The following is a 16,573-nucleotide window of genomic DNA, read 5'->3' as shown; positions in this document are numbered from 1 at the left end:
GCATGTCAGATTCCACAGATGACAAACATTGACCTCCACAAAGGGCATACCCAAGCTTCCATAAACAACACATAGAGAGCAGCAGCAGGATCAACTCTGCAGCATTGGGAGAAGGTGCATAACCTTGAGCATTTTAAGATACTACCCTAGGGGAAAAAAACAGGTTTTCAGAGCCTTGCCTAATTTTGCAGAAACAAGAGAAGACACTCAATCCTAAGACATCCCCATCAAAAGTGAACAAAATTTGGGCAGATGCATCCATAGAGATGACCTGAGGGACCACCAAAACCTCCAGCTCAGATGACTGATAAAGGTCTTTCTCTCTGGACATCAGTAAGCAAAAACTTGAGGAGAAGACTGCTTCTTCAAATGCAAAGACAGCAATGCAAGACTTCAGTGAACATGAAGAATCAAGAAAATATAACATCGCTAAGAAAAATTAAACCTACAGTGGATGACCCCAAAGAAATTAAGACCTATAAATTGCTTAAAGATAATTTAAAAAATTGTCTTAAAGAAACTCAGTAAGTTATAAAAGAACACAAATAGACCATTAAATAAAATTTAAAAATACATTAACAAAATGAGAAGTTCAACATAAAGATAGAAACTACAAAAAAGAATCAAACAGAAATTCTGAAGTTTAAGAATACAATGACTGAACTAAAATTTTAATAGAGATATTCAACAACACACTTAATCAATCATAGAAAAGAATTCACAAACTCAAAAAAGGTTATTTGAAATTGTCCAGGAGAGGAACTCTGTGTGTGTGTGTGTGTGTGTGTGTGTGTGTGTATGTGTGTGTGTGTGAGAGAGAGAGAGACAGAAAAGAAAGCTTACTGAACTCGTTGGACACCATAGAGAGAAACAATATACACATTACAAAATATCAAGAAGGAATAGAGAAATAGAAAGGGGAAGAAGACTTATCTGAAGAAATAATGAAAATTTCCCAAATCTGGGTAGGAAAATGAACACCCAGATCCATAATGCCCTTAGAACTCAAAATGGGCTGAATAGCAAGAGAATGTCACTGAAACACATTAAAATGAAATTGTCAAATATAAAACTAGAGAAACTTTTTTTGTCTTTTCAATGATAGTTTATTAAGACAGGGTTATTTTAACCCTTTGAATATTTTCTGATAATACAATCTAGTGAGAGTAATTAGCAGCTATTTAAGAATTTTGCTATACTTTTCTTTTTTTCATCCAACTTTTATTTTAAGTTCAGGGGTACATGTATAAGATGTACAGGCTTTTTACATAGGTAAATGTGTGCCATAGTGGTTAGCTGAACAGATCATCCCATCACCTAGGAATTAAGCCCAGCATCTATTAGCTGTTCTTCCTGATCCTCTCCCTCCTCCCACTGCCCACCCTCCGACAGGCTCCAGTGTGTGTTGTTCCCCCTGCCCATGTGTCCATGTGTTCTCATAATTTAGCTCCCACTTATAAATGAGAACTTGTGGTATTTGGTTTTCTGTTCCTGATTTAGACTGCTAAGGATAATGACATCTTGCTCCACCCATGTCCCTGCAAAGGATATGATCCTGTTTCTTTTTATGACTGCATAGTATTTCATGGTGTATATATATATATATATATATATATTCATTTATCCAGTGTAGGAATGATGGCCATTTAGGTTGATTCCATGTCTTGCTATTGTGAATAGTGCTGCAATGAATATATGTGTGCAGTGTAAAAATAGAGAAATTTCTGAAAACAGCAAGAGAAAAGCAACTGTTTGCATACAAGGGAAATATCATAAGACTATCACCATGTTTCTCAGCAGAAACCTTGTAGTCCAAAAGAGAGTTCAGAGCTATATTTAAAATACTGAAAGAAAAAATAAAAAACCAGCCAACCAAGAACACTTTACCCAGAAAAGTTCCCCTTTAGAAATAAAGGAGATAAAAAGACATTCACAAATAACTGAAAGCTAAGAGAGCTCATTACCACTAAACCTGAGCTACAAAGCCCTTCAAGTTGAAATGGGAAGATGCTAAATAACAATAATAATTCATATGAACTTAGTGGTAAAGGTAAGTATATAGTCATATTCAGAATTCTGTACTACTATAATGGTGGTGCATAAATTACTTTCAATGCTAGCATAAAAATTAAAAAAGTATTAAAAATAAGTAAGTAACAATAATTTATTTAAAACTAATTACAAAAATATGTTACTGTGCCATTAATAACATAAAGTGAGTGAGGAAGGGGAAGTAAAAGTGTTGAGTTTTATATGCAATCAAACTTAGTTGTTACTAATTAAAAAAACTATTATAACTATAAGATGGTTTAGGTAAATTTTACGGCATCACAAGGAAAACACAAAGAAACACAAAAGATAAAGATAAAAAATGTATAACACTATAAAAATTATCAAATCAAAAAAGAAGTCAGGAAGAGCGAGAGAGAACTAAAAGCTATACGGCAAAGAGAAATCAACTAACAAATGGCAATAATAAATCCTTTTCTATCAATAATTACTTTAAATGTAAATGGGGTTGGGTGCAGTGGTTAATACCTTTAATTCCAACAGCCTAGGGGCTGAGACTGGAGGATCACTTGAGACCAGCAGTTTGAGACCAGCCTGGGCAACATAGGAAACCTCAGTAACTATTATAAGATCACTGCACTTCATTCAGGACAATAGAATGAGACCCTGAGAATGAGACAGGTAACATAAATGGATTAAATTACCTAATCAAAGACATAGAATGGCTGAATGGATAATAGAACAAGAACAAACTATATGCTTCCTACAAGATATTTACTTTAGCATTAAGGAAATGCATAAGCTGAAAGTGACGGGATAGAGAAAGATATTTGTACAAATGGCAACCAGAAGTGAGCAGTTGGATTATAACTGCACCAGAAAAATAATATCAAGTATCAGACAAAATAATAACATCAAGTATCAAACAAGTAATAGCAGAAAAATAATATCAAGTATCAAACAAAATAATATCAAGTATCAGACAAAAAGTAATATCAAGTATCTTTTCTGTCCCCATGGGTATGTAAATAGAAATCACAACAGGAGTAAAGCTGAAAAATTCACAAATATGTAGAAATCAAATATCGCATTCCTGAGCAACCAACATGCCAAAGAAGAAATTAAAAGGAAAATCAAAAATATCTTGAAACATGTTAAAATGAAAACACAACAACAAACTAAAACTTGATGAATGTAGTTAAAGCAGTTCTTAGAGGAAAGTTTAGGGTGATAAACACCTACATTAAGAAAAAAAAATAGGCCAGGTGCAGTGGTTGATGCCTGTATAATCCCAGCACTTCGGGAGACCTAGCCAGGAGGGTAGCTTGAGCCTAGGATTTTGAGACCAGCCAGGGAACAGAGCCATACTTTGTCTCTACAAAAAAAAAAATTAATATTATATATTTATATTATATATTTATTATATATTAATAACATATATATATAAATATATAATTATATTATGTATACATATTATGTAAATATATATTTATTTATAATTTATATATTCATTTATACATTTATTATAAATTATAAATATATAATATATATTTATAATTATATATTTATATAAAATATAATATGTTTATATAAAATATGTTTATATATATATAATTTAGCCAGGTATTGTGGTGTATGCCTGTAGCCCTAGCTACTTAGGAGGCTGAGTCAGGAGGATTGCTTAATCCCAGGGATCTAGACTGCAGTAAGCTGTGATTGCATCACTGCATTCCAGCTTGGCAGAGAGAGATTCTGTCTCCAGGAAAGAAAAAAAATTTAAAAATCTCAAATAAACAAATTATTCTTATGCCTCAAGAAAACTGAATAAGAAGAACAAACTAAACCCAAAGTCAGCCGGAGGAAAGAAGTTAATAAAGGTCAGATAGAAATAAATGAAATACAGACTAGAAAAAAACAAAACAAAACAGAAAACAGAGAATTGGTTTTTTTTTTGGAAAGTTAAACAAAACCTTTAGTTAGACTAACTAGGAAAGATAAAAGATTCAAATACATAAAATTATAAATGAAAGATGAGACATTACAACTGATACCACAGAAATACAAGTACGTCATCAGACTACTATGAACTTTTATGCCAATGAATTAGATAAACTAGAAGAAATGAATAAATTCATAGAAACACAACCTATACCGATTGAATCAAGAAGAAATGGAACATCTAAATAGACCAACAATAAACGAGGAGATTGACTCATTGATCAAAAACCACTTAACAAAGAAAAGCCCAAGACCACATGACCTCACTGGTAAATTCTACCAAACATGTGAAGAATTAATGCCAATTATTCCCAAACTCTTTCAAAAAATATCCAAGAGGAAGGAACACCTTGAAACTCACTCTCAAGGTCAGCATTCCCATGATACCAAAGGCAGAACAAATTCTAAAAACAAAGCAAATTACAGCCAATATCCATGATTAACATATATATATGTGTGTGTGTGTGTATATGTGTGTGTATATATATGTGTAAATATATATGTGTGTGTGTATATATATATTCAATGAATTAAGCAGCACATTAAAAGGATCACAGATCACAGTCAAGTAGGATTTATCCCTAAAACACAAGGATAGTTCAACATACACAAATCATAAAAATGACACACCACATTAACAAAATGAATAAGTCATATGATCAGCTTAATTGGTACAGCAAAAGTATTTGGCAAAATGTAACACCCTTGCATGATGAAAATGCTTAACAAACTAAGTATAAAAATAATGTACCTGAATATAATAAAGGCCGTATTTATTGGCAATGACAAGCTTACAGCTAAGATTATCCTGTGGTGAGAGATGGAGAGATTTTTCTGTAAGATCAAGAACAAGGCAAGGATGTCCATTCCAGTCACTTGTATTCAAAATAGTACTGGAAGTCCTAGCCAGGTGTATTAGGCAAGAAAAAGAAAAGGCATTCAAATAAAAAAGGAAGAAGAAAAACTGTCTCTGTTTTCAGATGGCATGCTGTTATATACAGAAAACCTTCAGGACACCACCAAAAAACTGTTAGAATAAATGAAATCATTAGCACCTAATGATACAAAATCTACATACAAAAACCAATTGTGTTCAATACACTAAAAATAAATTATCAAAAAATTAGATTAAAAACCATTCCATTTACAATAGCAAAAAAAAAAAAAACTTAGAAATAATTTTAACCAAGAAGATAAAAGATCTGTACACTAAACATTATAAAATGTTGATGAAATAAATTGAGGAAGACACAAATAAATTTAAAGATATCCTGTGTTTATGAATTGGAAGAATATTTTTTTAAATGTCTATACTGTCCAAAGTGATCTGCAGATTAAATATAATGCAAAATTGCAATGGTATTTTCACTGAAATAGAGAAAAAATTCTAAAATTCAAGTAGAACCACAAAAAAAAACCTGAGTAGTCAAAGCAATCTTGAAAAAGAAAACCAAAAGTGGACCAGTTGCATTTCCTGATTTCAAATTATATTGCAAAGTTGTCATAATCAAAACCGTATAGTGCTAGCATAAAAACAGAAACATAGAATTACTGAACAGAGTAGAAAACAGAGAAATAAATTTCTACATATATGGCCAACTAATCTTACACAAGAGTGCCAAAAATACAGAATGAAGAAAAGATATTCTTTTCAATAGATGGTATTGGCAAAAATGGATATCCAAGTTGAAAAATAGGAAATTGCACCCTTACACAATACACAAAAATCTACTCAAAATTGATCTTAAGACTTAAATGTAAAACCTGAAACTATAAAACTCCCGGAAAAAAACATAGCGAAAAAACTCTTTGATATTGGTCTTGGTAATAATATTTTGGATATGACCCCCAAAACACAGGTATCAAAAGCAAAAATAAACATGTGGTACTATATCAAACCAAAAAAGCTACACATCAAAGGAAACAATCAACACAGTGAAAAGGAAACCTGTGGAACAGGAGAAATGTCCGCAACCTATATATTTGACAAGGAGTAAATATCCAAAATATATAAGGAACTCATAAACTTCAATACCAAAAAAATGCAATCAAAAATGTGCAAATAACCTACACAGACATTCTTGCAAAGAAGACATATGAATGCACAATAGTTATATGAAAAACTACTCAATATCACTAGATATTAGGGAAATGCAAATCAAAACCAGAATGATATCACCTTACTTCTGTTAGGATGGTATTGTTAAAAAGAAAAAAAAAAAAGAAAGCAAATGTTAGCAAGGATATACAGTATGGTATAATTGAAATTTGCCAAGAGGGTGAATCCTAAGTGTCTTAGTCCATTCAGTCTATAATAACAAAATACCATAAACTGAGTATTTATAAACAACACAAATTTCTCACAGCTCTGTAGATTTGGAAGTCCAAGACCAAGGCTCTGGCAGATTTCAGTCTGGTGACGGGCCATTTACTGGTTGATAGACCAGTAAAACCAGATAGCTACTGGTTTTATCCGCACACAGTAGATGAGATGAAGGAGTCCTTGGGTCTATTCTACAGGACATGACTTCCATTCATGAGGGCTCTACCATCATGACCCAACCACATCCCAAAAGGGCCCATCTCTTAATAATATCATTTTGGGATTTAAGATTTTAACATGAATTTTAAGGGGACACAAATATTTAAACCATAGCATTCCACCCTGAGCCCTCAAAATACATGTCCTTCTCACTTTCAAAATACATTCATTCCATCCCAATATCCCCAAATATTTTAATTAGGTATCTGGCAAGGTCTTGCCTTCTGGTTCACAGATGGCACCTTTTATAATAGCTGTTTTCTCACATAGTAAAATAAATAAGCTCTCTTAGGCTCATTTTTTTTTTTTTTTTTTTTTTGAGACGGAGTCTCGCTCTGCCGCCCAGGCTGGAGTGCTGTGGCCGGATCTCAGCTCACTGCAAGCTCCGTCTCCCGGGTTTACGCCATTCTCCTGTCTCAGCCTCCCGAGCAGCTGGGACTACAGGCGCCCGCCACCTCGCCCGGCTAATTTTTTTGTATTTTTTTAGTAGAGACGGGGTTTCACAGTGTTAGCCAGGATGGTCTCGACCTCCTGACCTCGTGATCCGCCCGTCTCGGCCTCCCAAAGTGCTGGGATTACAGGCTTGAGCCACCGCGCCCGGCCTCTTAGGCTCATTTTACAAGGGCAAAAACTCATTCATGAGGGCCCTGATCTCATGATCCGATCACCTCCCCCAAAAGCCTCATCTTCTAATAATATAGTCTTTGGGGTTAGGATTTCGACATACGTATTTTGGAGTAACACAAACTTTCAGACCATAGCATTCCATCCTGGGCCTCCCAAAATGTATGTCCTTCTCACATGAAAAATAAATTCATTCCATCACAATAGCTCCCAAAGTTTTAACTCAGTATGCTGATGGGGAGCAGTGTCCTCAGGTGGTGACACCAACCATCGAGATCCCTCAGGCACCTGCAACCCCTCCTTTGAAGTCATTCTGTCCCCTCAGGCTCTGTAAAGAACCATTCTACTCTTTGATTCTGTAAGTTTGAATATTTTAGATATCTTTTATAAGTAGAATAATGAAGTATTTGTCTTTCTGTGACTGGCTTATTTCACTTTGCATCATGTTTTCAAGGTTCATCCATGTCTTTAAATGTGGCAGCATTTACATTTTTTAAATGCTGAATAATATTTAATTTATATATGCATAAGAATAGGATTTTTTTTCAAGATGGGATCTCATTATGTTGGTCGGGTTGGTCTTGAACTCTTGGTCTCAAGCAATTCTCCTGCCTAGGCCTCCCAAAATACTAGGATTACAGGCATGAGCCACCATGCTCAGAAGAATAGGGTTTTTAAAAACTAAATATATTTTAAATGTACAAGTTGATTATTTGATATGTGGATACATTGTTCAATAGTCATCATAATGAAGATAATTAACATATCCATCTCCTCACATAGTTGCCTTTCATGTGTATTAGTGTGTGTGCAATACAGTATTATGCCAGATGAATAGTTCTAGAGATCTGCTGTACAACGCTGTGCCTACAGTTAACGACAGATTACTAAAACTAACATTGATGTTTCAGTTTTCATCTTACTTGACTTGTCTGCTACACTTGACTTAGTTATTCATTTCTGTCATCTTGATTTACTTTCTTATAAGACATCATACTCTCTTAGCTTCCTTCAACCTCAGGGCTCATCCTCTCAGTGTTTTTGACAGGATCTTCTTATCAACCTCATATTTTTATGATGGTGTAGGACAGGGATCTGTCTTTGGTCTTCTTTTTTAAATCTGCACTCATTTTTTGTTGACGTTCTCCTGTGTCAAGCATTTACTTATATAAATGCTACTAACTTCCAATTTTATATCTGCAGCCCAGACCTCTCTCACGAACTCCACAAATATTTGTTGAATTAGTAAGTGCATGTTCTGAAAGCGATGAGTACCTAGACAAAAGTCATGCAAAGCTTCCAAAGGAAGATAACACTTGCCTCCTTACAACAATGAACATTATTTGATTAAATACAACCAAAAAACCACCTCAAATTGATTAGAAATGCCTTCATTATTGTAGGTGGGCTAACTGAAATAATATAGTTTAATATTCTTTATTAACATCAGAAGTAGGGAAGAGTCTATCTCTTTCTCTCAACTTTGCAACAAAAATAACCTAGCTTTCTTCTGAGTAGGTCATCATAAATTATTTACTCCTCTCTGAACCGATTGCTATGTCCACTGTGACCTAACACTAAGGTTGAGAAAGAGATTCATAAGCAAAGCAGCATGCAAAGAGTGAAGGAACAACATGAAAATTGAAAATGCTTCTGTTTTGAGGGAATGGTTAATAATAAGTGCACTGGGAGCATAAATTGTATGGAAGTTTATAGTAAGTAATAAAGCTGAAAGCATGAAAGGAATAAAAGCATGTTATTTTGAAAAGACAAGTTAACATGCTTCAAGTCCCTTCCCTTTCTTTGTTTGGAAAGTCAAAATCATTAGCCTTAAATATGTGATGAACATCTTTATTATTTATTTATTTATTTATTTATTTATTTATTTTTGAGATGGAATCTCGCTCTATTACCCAGGCTGGAGTGCAGTGGTGGGATCTGGGCTCACTGCAACCTCCACCTCGCAGGTTCAAGCAATTATCCTGCCTTAGCTGCCCCCTCCCACCACTCCCTGACTGGCTGGGATTACAGGTGCTAGCCACAACGCCGGACTGATTCTTTTGTATTTTTAGTAGAGACAGGGTTTCACCATGTTAGCCAGGCTGGTCTTGAACTCCTCATCTCAAGTGATCCACCCCTCTGGGCTTCCCAAAATGCTGGGATTACAGGCGTGAGCCACCGTGACTGGCTGAAGATTGAATATTCTGTGATGTCACCTCAAGTAGATATGTGTGATAACATTTGATTGTTAAGAATATTGGTTTTGTAGTGATCACTTTTTAAAAGTTTTGCAAGATTTTAAGCACATTAATAGTATTTTTTCAAATTTTGAAATTGTCTAAAATCTAAATAATTAGTTTATTAAATACTGATTTAATATAATGAAGTAAAATATTGTTTTTAAGAGGTCTAAAGACCTTTGGAGCTTTGGTAGTCTCAAAAAATGAAATATCCTAATTATTGGGATTTTCTGAACCAATATCTTTATGAGTTAATACCAATGTCTTATTAACAGATTTTATTGACAAATTCAAAGCTTTACATTTTGTTTGAAGATTTAATAAGAGTTTCCAAATAAGTACTGTATTTTTTCCTTTTAGCAAAACTGAAGTTATCTCATACCTGACATTATTTCACTAGCACCTACCAAGATTTCTTTTCACTAAATTCTTATGGAAAAAACAAATAGTCAACAAGTTTATATTTTTACTATTCCTGTTTCACAACAGCAGAAATCAGAAACCAACAATAACATTATTATTATTTTATTGATAATGTATGAACTATTTGTATGATTATCACATATAATTAACCAAGAACCATTGTTTTGTAGTAAAAAGAATGTTATAGATTTAAACAAAGCTTCTTATTTCAAAGACAAATACCATTCTCCATCAATAGGACATCTACAAATATGTTCAGGCTTCATTCTATACTTTGATCATCTTCTCTTTATTTTCTTTTTCCCCAACACAGTTACAATTGAAAACAGTGCCTACAACCACAGTTCTCCACACAAACATGTTAAAGTAAATATGTGCTTCATGTTTGCATATCACTCTCTAAGTCAGCACAGAAAAAAGGGAACTGACCCCCACTGTTTCTGGTCTTTGGGATTTGATTGGGTCATACTTATAACTGAAGAGACTGAATTATATCCAAGCAGCTGAAGCAGTCTCAAGTATCCTTCCTAACGTGATAAAATGTTCAGTCTCCATACTTACTTTATTATAGTCATTCAAGGCTCAACCATGGCTATAAATTCTATCACAGGATCCCCATTCTTTGCACTATGATTATGCAGGAAGTAGCTCTGAGATCCCCCGTCAAATTTATCTCTGAGTGAGTGTCTCTTTTCTATTTTATTTCAGTGTATGACTCTCCAACCATTTAATGCATTTCAATAAAAATATTTATTTTACTATTTTAATAGCAGACTAGCTCTATGATGTTTCTGGCTGTTCACAAGCAGAATAGCAATGAAAACACTATAATGTTACTGCTTGTCATTTACAAGCTAACTATCATTTGCACAAAATTGTACAATGACATGATAAAATTGGTTCTTATAAAATTGTTAGCCACCTGAGAGAAAGCTAATATTTCCTAGAATAGGAATCGGTTTGTTCTCTGGAATGAAGAACATTAAGAGTTAAATGACCAAGAACTGCTTGAAATGAGAATTATCCAACTATCTCAACATTATTGAGGAGGACTGAGTGCACATACCCACAAGAAAGATCAGCTACAGAAAGCCTTCGAATATAAATATGAATGTTATATGTAGACAATAACAACTAAGGTAGAGGAGGAAATGCTGAGATATTGTGTGAAACTGTGCATATTCCTATGCTTCATCTACCCACACTCATTTTTAGTTGTGGTTAATAAGTATAGCCAAAGTATTTGGCTTTGCTTTCTTCCTCCCTGCCAATCTTTTTTCATTCTTTCCTCTATAACCTTCTTACCTTTCCCACTCTCTTTCCTTTTTGATTATCATGGCAATAAAATCAGTAGTAGTTCTCAGGTGTTTCATTTTTCAAGGTAAAATATTTGTTTTGTATTTAAAATGTGTAGAATATATACTTTCCACTTTGATCTCTTCTACCATGTCTATAAATTCTACCTGCTCTATTCTAAAAGCAAAATATATATGTTAATTATAAAATTAATATATTTTTATGGGAAAATGAAAACAAAACAAAACAAAAAGCATGCTACCTGTTTCAAGGAAATCTCCAGGAATTATTGGGAAGAAGTTCTTCTTTATCTGAAATTGTGTAATTCATTTTTGGAACTCTTATAACCCTTTTACATTGAATTCTTATAACAATGATGTAAATTTTTATTTACTATTCTAGAATGTAGGCTAAGGCTACATCTTAGTAGCCACTGATTGCCCATAGTTCATAACACAAATAAATCCTTATTATCAAAGTTATGCAGTTGTTTTATATATCCTTTAACATGATTTACAATTATGATTCTAAAGTTGCAGTCAGGTTTCTTCTAAAAATAAAAATTAGAATGGGAAGCTTAAAAAAAAAATTCTCCAAGTATCTAAGTAGTATGATCAAGATAGTTGAAACAACAGACTTACTGTCATACAATATCTCCATCTAACTCTCAGCTTTCACTGTACAGAGCACTTTATTAAAAATGAACAACCCCACTATGCTTCTAGAATGGAAATCTAAGCAAAAAGAGTCTTGAAAATAAAAACTAAGCCTAGTAGCTGGCATTTACAATTGGAGAGGAAAACAACAACAACCAGACTAAAGCCTTATGGTAGTGAAAGCAGACTAAAGCCATATGGTAATGATGTATGCTATAGGTACAATGAACTGTCAGCACCATTAGGAAAAAATCCAACTGATAGTATGTTGTATCACTACTTGGAGAAGAATATTGTCATATTCAGTAAACAAATGATAGCCAATGCTCCCAGAGGCAAAACTAAAAAAAACAGTGAGAGACAGTTGCTTACATCATTGCCGTTTAAACACTTGAAACTTTATCGTCAAGAGTGAGCAGAGTGGAGTGATTAAAAGCATGGGTTTCAAAGTACTATGGACCTTGATACATACATAAAATACAGGTTCTGCTCATGTAAGTTTGGGCAACTAAACCTAAATGTTTTCATCTGTAAATTCAGAATACCAATGCATATTTATCAGAAGAGTATGTAAGATACTTACCATAGGTCCTGCATATATAAACATTAAATAGATGGTAATTATTATTAGAAAATGTCTGACTTTAACTCCATAGAGTGTCAAACAAAAATAGGCTCATCTCACTCCAAAGAAGATCTCATTGAGTATAAGGAAGAATTTTCCGATCATGTGGTTACATAGACATTCAGCACAGTAAAATGAAAGGTATATCTTCACACTTAAAGATCACCTCCCACCTCCATTTCTGTAACTGGCAGTCATCCCAGATTCTCTTGAGAGTTTGCAAAAAAGATTCCATCAATTCTTAGTGCTGTCATCTAGAAAATAAAAACAAACCAACAAAAAAAGTATCAGTTTCAAACTATGTTGAAGATCAAAATGTGAAGTCTAACTTTAAAAAGTTTTCTCTGCCATGTTAATAATTAATTTTATAAAAGAAATGAAAATGAAAATCTGCCCCGAGCAAAGAATGTAACCATTACTGTGCTATAAATACCCGAGGCTGAATGGGGAGATATGGAAGGAAAAGGACAGGGAAACTCATGACATCTTTAAAAACCCCTTTTCTTACAGGTTCTAAATCAAAAACAGATTATTCACCAGAAGCTTTTTGATACCTTGAAGGGTTTCTTGACTGTTTCTTTGGAAGCTATCATTCACCAGTTTGCACTGATGCAACATTAGCTGTCACTCAGAGAGGAGCTTAAAATTGCTGCCACATGGATGGAAAAATCAGTACCAGGAAGAAAGTGCCTTTGTAAACTCAGAAAACATATTTTCTTTAAAATGGAAAGGCTGACCATGTGATAAATGCTTTTCATATAATGGATAAAACCACTTGCTACTTCAAGAAGCATGCACACGCCTTCTGAGACCTGCGGCTCTCAGATATTTTTTTCTTTATATCACATGCATGTTTAACTTTTCTGGGTGCCTTCATAGAACCTACATCTTGCATTTCTCTTCCTCATCCCCCTACTTTCTTTATTCTTCTGCTTCAAGTAAGAGCAATTAAAATAACTTGTAAGTTAGAAAATAAGGTTTTAATTTGAGATTAAAGGAGCTAAGGGTTATTTGGCAGACATTAGATGGATAATTGAAGTTTTTAAATGTGTAACATTTTATGGTGATTCAATTTCATTCAACAAATGTTTGTTGAACACCAAAAATGTTCACAGTTTTGTACTAAGCATCATACAGGAACATAAAGAAGAAACAAACAAAATATTGACCCCAAACAAGATAAAGCCCCTTGAAGGGGCTTTAATATAGAAGGCAAATATTTTTAAGTATGCAAATATTTTATGGTTAGTTGTAAATGCTTCAATGGCTCTAAAGAAGATTCAGACAGATAATTGGGGGGAGAGAGGTTGTGAGAAATAAACAAATAATTTTCACTGGTTTTTATCAGAGAAGGCTATATGGAGCCAAAGCTATAGAGGTGGATCTAAAGGTTCAGGAAGGCAATCTAAATTGAAAGAAGGATCAAAGGCAATGGATTCTGGGGATACTGAGACTTCAAGATTAGTTATAGCATAAGATAAATGAAGAAAGGGGAGGGCAAGTGTCTAAAAAGGGTAGGTTGGCATTAGATCTCAGACTTACATGTTATACTAGGGAATTGGGATTATGAAAATCCTTTTACTGTTTTGGAGCTTTATAATTTTCAAGCAGTGAAGTTACATGATCAGAGTTATAGGCTAGGAAGAGAAATAGATTGCCATATAGGGATCAATTGGAGTTGGAAGATATCAGTACGGCCAATTTAAAGATTATTGCAGTACAAAAATAAAAGCATAGGGCTGAAGTATGCAGTGGTGATGAAGAAGAGGGAACATATTTAGAAAGAAATGACTTGTGAGGGTATACTTGATTAAACTGGGTCATATAGGGAGATTGATCTGACAATTATCTCAAAATTTTAAGACTAGTCTGAAAAATAAGTAATATCTTCTAATAAAAAAAAAAGCAATACATGACCAAAAAATGACTGGAGAAAAAAGTAGGAATAAGGGCCAATTTTTGGACAGATTAAGATTGTTGGCTACAGGCTGGACGCACTGGCTCATGCCTGTAATTCCAGCACTTTGGGAGGCCAAGGCAGGCGGATCATGAGGTCAAGAGATCGAGTCTATCCTGGCCAACATGGTGAAACCCTATCTCTACTAAAAATACAAAAATTAGCTGGGCATAGTGGTGTGCCCCTGTAGTCCCAACTACTCAGGAGGCTGAGGCAGGAGAATAGCTTTAACCCAGGAGGCAGAGGTTGCAGTGAGCCGAGATCATGCCACTGCACTCCAGTCTGGTGATAGAGCAAGACTCTATCTAAAAAAAAAAAAAAAAAAAAAAAAAAAAATTGGCTATAAGAGATTAAATATTAATAGATTGCTCACTCATTCAGCAAAATGTTGAGAGAGCGTCCTAGGTGTCATGCCAGTACCAGGCATCCAGTGTATAACATGGAATAAACATACAACAATTTTTATGTTTCTTTCTAAAACTATATGATACGGGGTTCTTATTTATTGATTTGTTTGTTGTTGTTTTTCTAGGACATAGTTTAGAATTAACTGTATATTGAAAGCTGCTGTTTCACTAAATCTGGAATTTCCCATAATCCTATGAAAATGTTTGCTTTTGTCTAAAGTACGTATGTTCGCAGAAATGTAAACATTGAGAATAAAAGTTTAAAGTGATTGTTTCAGGTCATCATAATCAATAAAATATGCAATAAACTTCAGGTAGTAAAGAAAAGTAGATAATTCTGATGAGTATTATTTTTAAAAATTAGGCAATACGAACATATGACTAACATGTTAGTTCCTGGACCGCCCTAACCTTAAAATTTTGGTGTGGTGAAATTAGGAAACAATGAATAACAAAATATGTAGTGTTGATATTTGGTAAGTGGATTGCATTTGTATATTTGACAAAACATGGAACTTTATTTTAGGACCTTCATTGTGAACTTTCCCAGCATGATTTAATAAATCTGTAGTATGTGAATACACAAACTAGTATAAGAGTCATTACTTTCATTAAGAATATTACAGTGAATAAATTAACCCAAAACAATAAAACCTGAGCAGTTGATATATGTAACTCATTTACATCTTGTAGACTCATTTGGGGTAGGGAAGAATAAATGTGTTACTGTGGAGGCTTCATTAGCACTTGCATTTCAATTGACTTCGAAGCACACAATAAGAATAGAAAAGTAATAAATATCATCCATAAACAAGAATATCATACAAGGCTGTGGCTTTTTGTTTTTTAACAAGATGTTCTGTGTCATTACACTTTAATAGTCCTGCTGAATTTTCAATATGAAAAAAAGCTAAAGAGGCCTGCTGTGGTGCCATCATTGTATTCTGCAGCCATATTTTATCCTGCTTTATTACATCACTCTGCATTCAAAGCTACGTACATGATGATATCTCATGGGAAATGCCAAAGATGCTGCAGAAAAACTTAAATGTAATGTAGTAGTATCTTTCAGCATTCTGTACTTGATGCTAAAGAATTTGGTTCAGGAGGTGCAAAATAAATAGAGTATAAGTAACATGATAACATAATGTCATATCCACTGAATTTATAAGCCTGGGAATTTATTGGCAGATACAGATATTTAAAAGGTGTTTCATTTAGCATCTTATTAGTATCCTGGTAGACATACTAAAAGGACCTGCTCGCTGCACACTTTGGGGGAGTATAAAGTCAAAGAGATTTCCTCTGACAGCTGGCCATGTGCTGCTATATTTACACTGCATCCTTTTGGGGATAAGACTTCTTTTTAATCCCCACTGTTATTTTTCAAAAGACTTTTATATATCAGACTAGAATGAGAACTCTAGGTTTCAGTGTAGAATAAGAATCCTCTTGGTGGTCCAACAAGCTATAGAGAAAAAAGCAGCAAAAACAAAATAAAAAATAATCACCTTGTGATGAAGCTTGAGGAATTCTTAAACTGCACATTGAATATAGCAGTTACAAGAAAGGGCCTTTGGAGATACATTTGGAGAGGAATGAATTAATACAGAGTGGGCCCCACTTGTCGTAGCTATGGTGCCTGCAGAAGAGGAAACTCTGCAGTAGCCCTTATAGAACCATGAAGCAAAGACCTAGCCCTTTGCTAGGGTAAGACTGATGATCAGGGTTACCCTGATGATCACAACTCTGAAAATCTCTCAGCTCCCTGGAGGAATTGTACTCCAGACTCAGT

This window comes from Trachypithecus francoisi, unplaced genomic scaffold (assembly GCF_009764315.1).
Source record: "Trachypithecus francoisi isolate TF-2019V2 unplaced genomic scaffold, Tfra_2.0 Lachesis_group4, whole genome shotgun sequence".
NCBI classification, from domain to species: domain Eukaryota; kingdom Metazoa; phylum Chordata; class Mammalia; order Primates; family Cercopithecidae; genus Trachypithecus; species Trachypithecus francoisi.
This window is presented reverse-complemented; position numbering follows the sequence as displayed.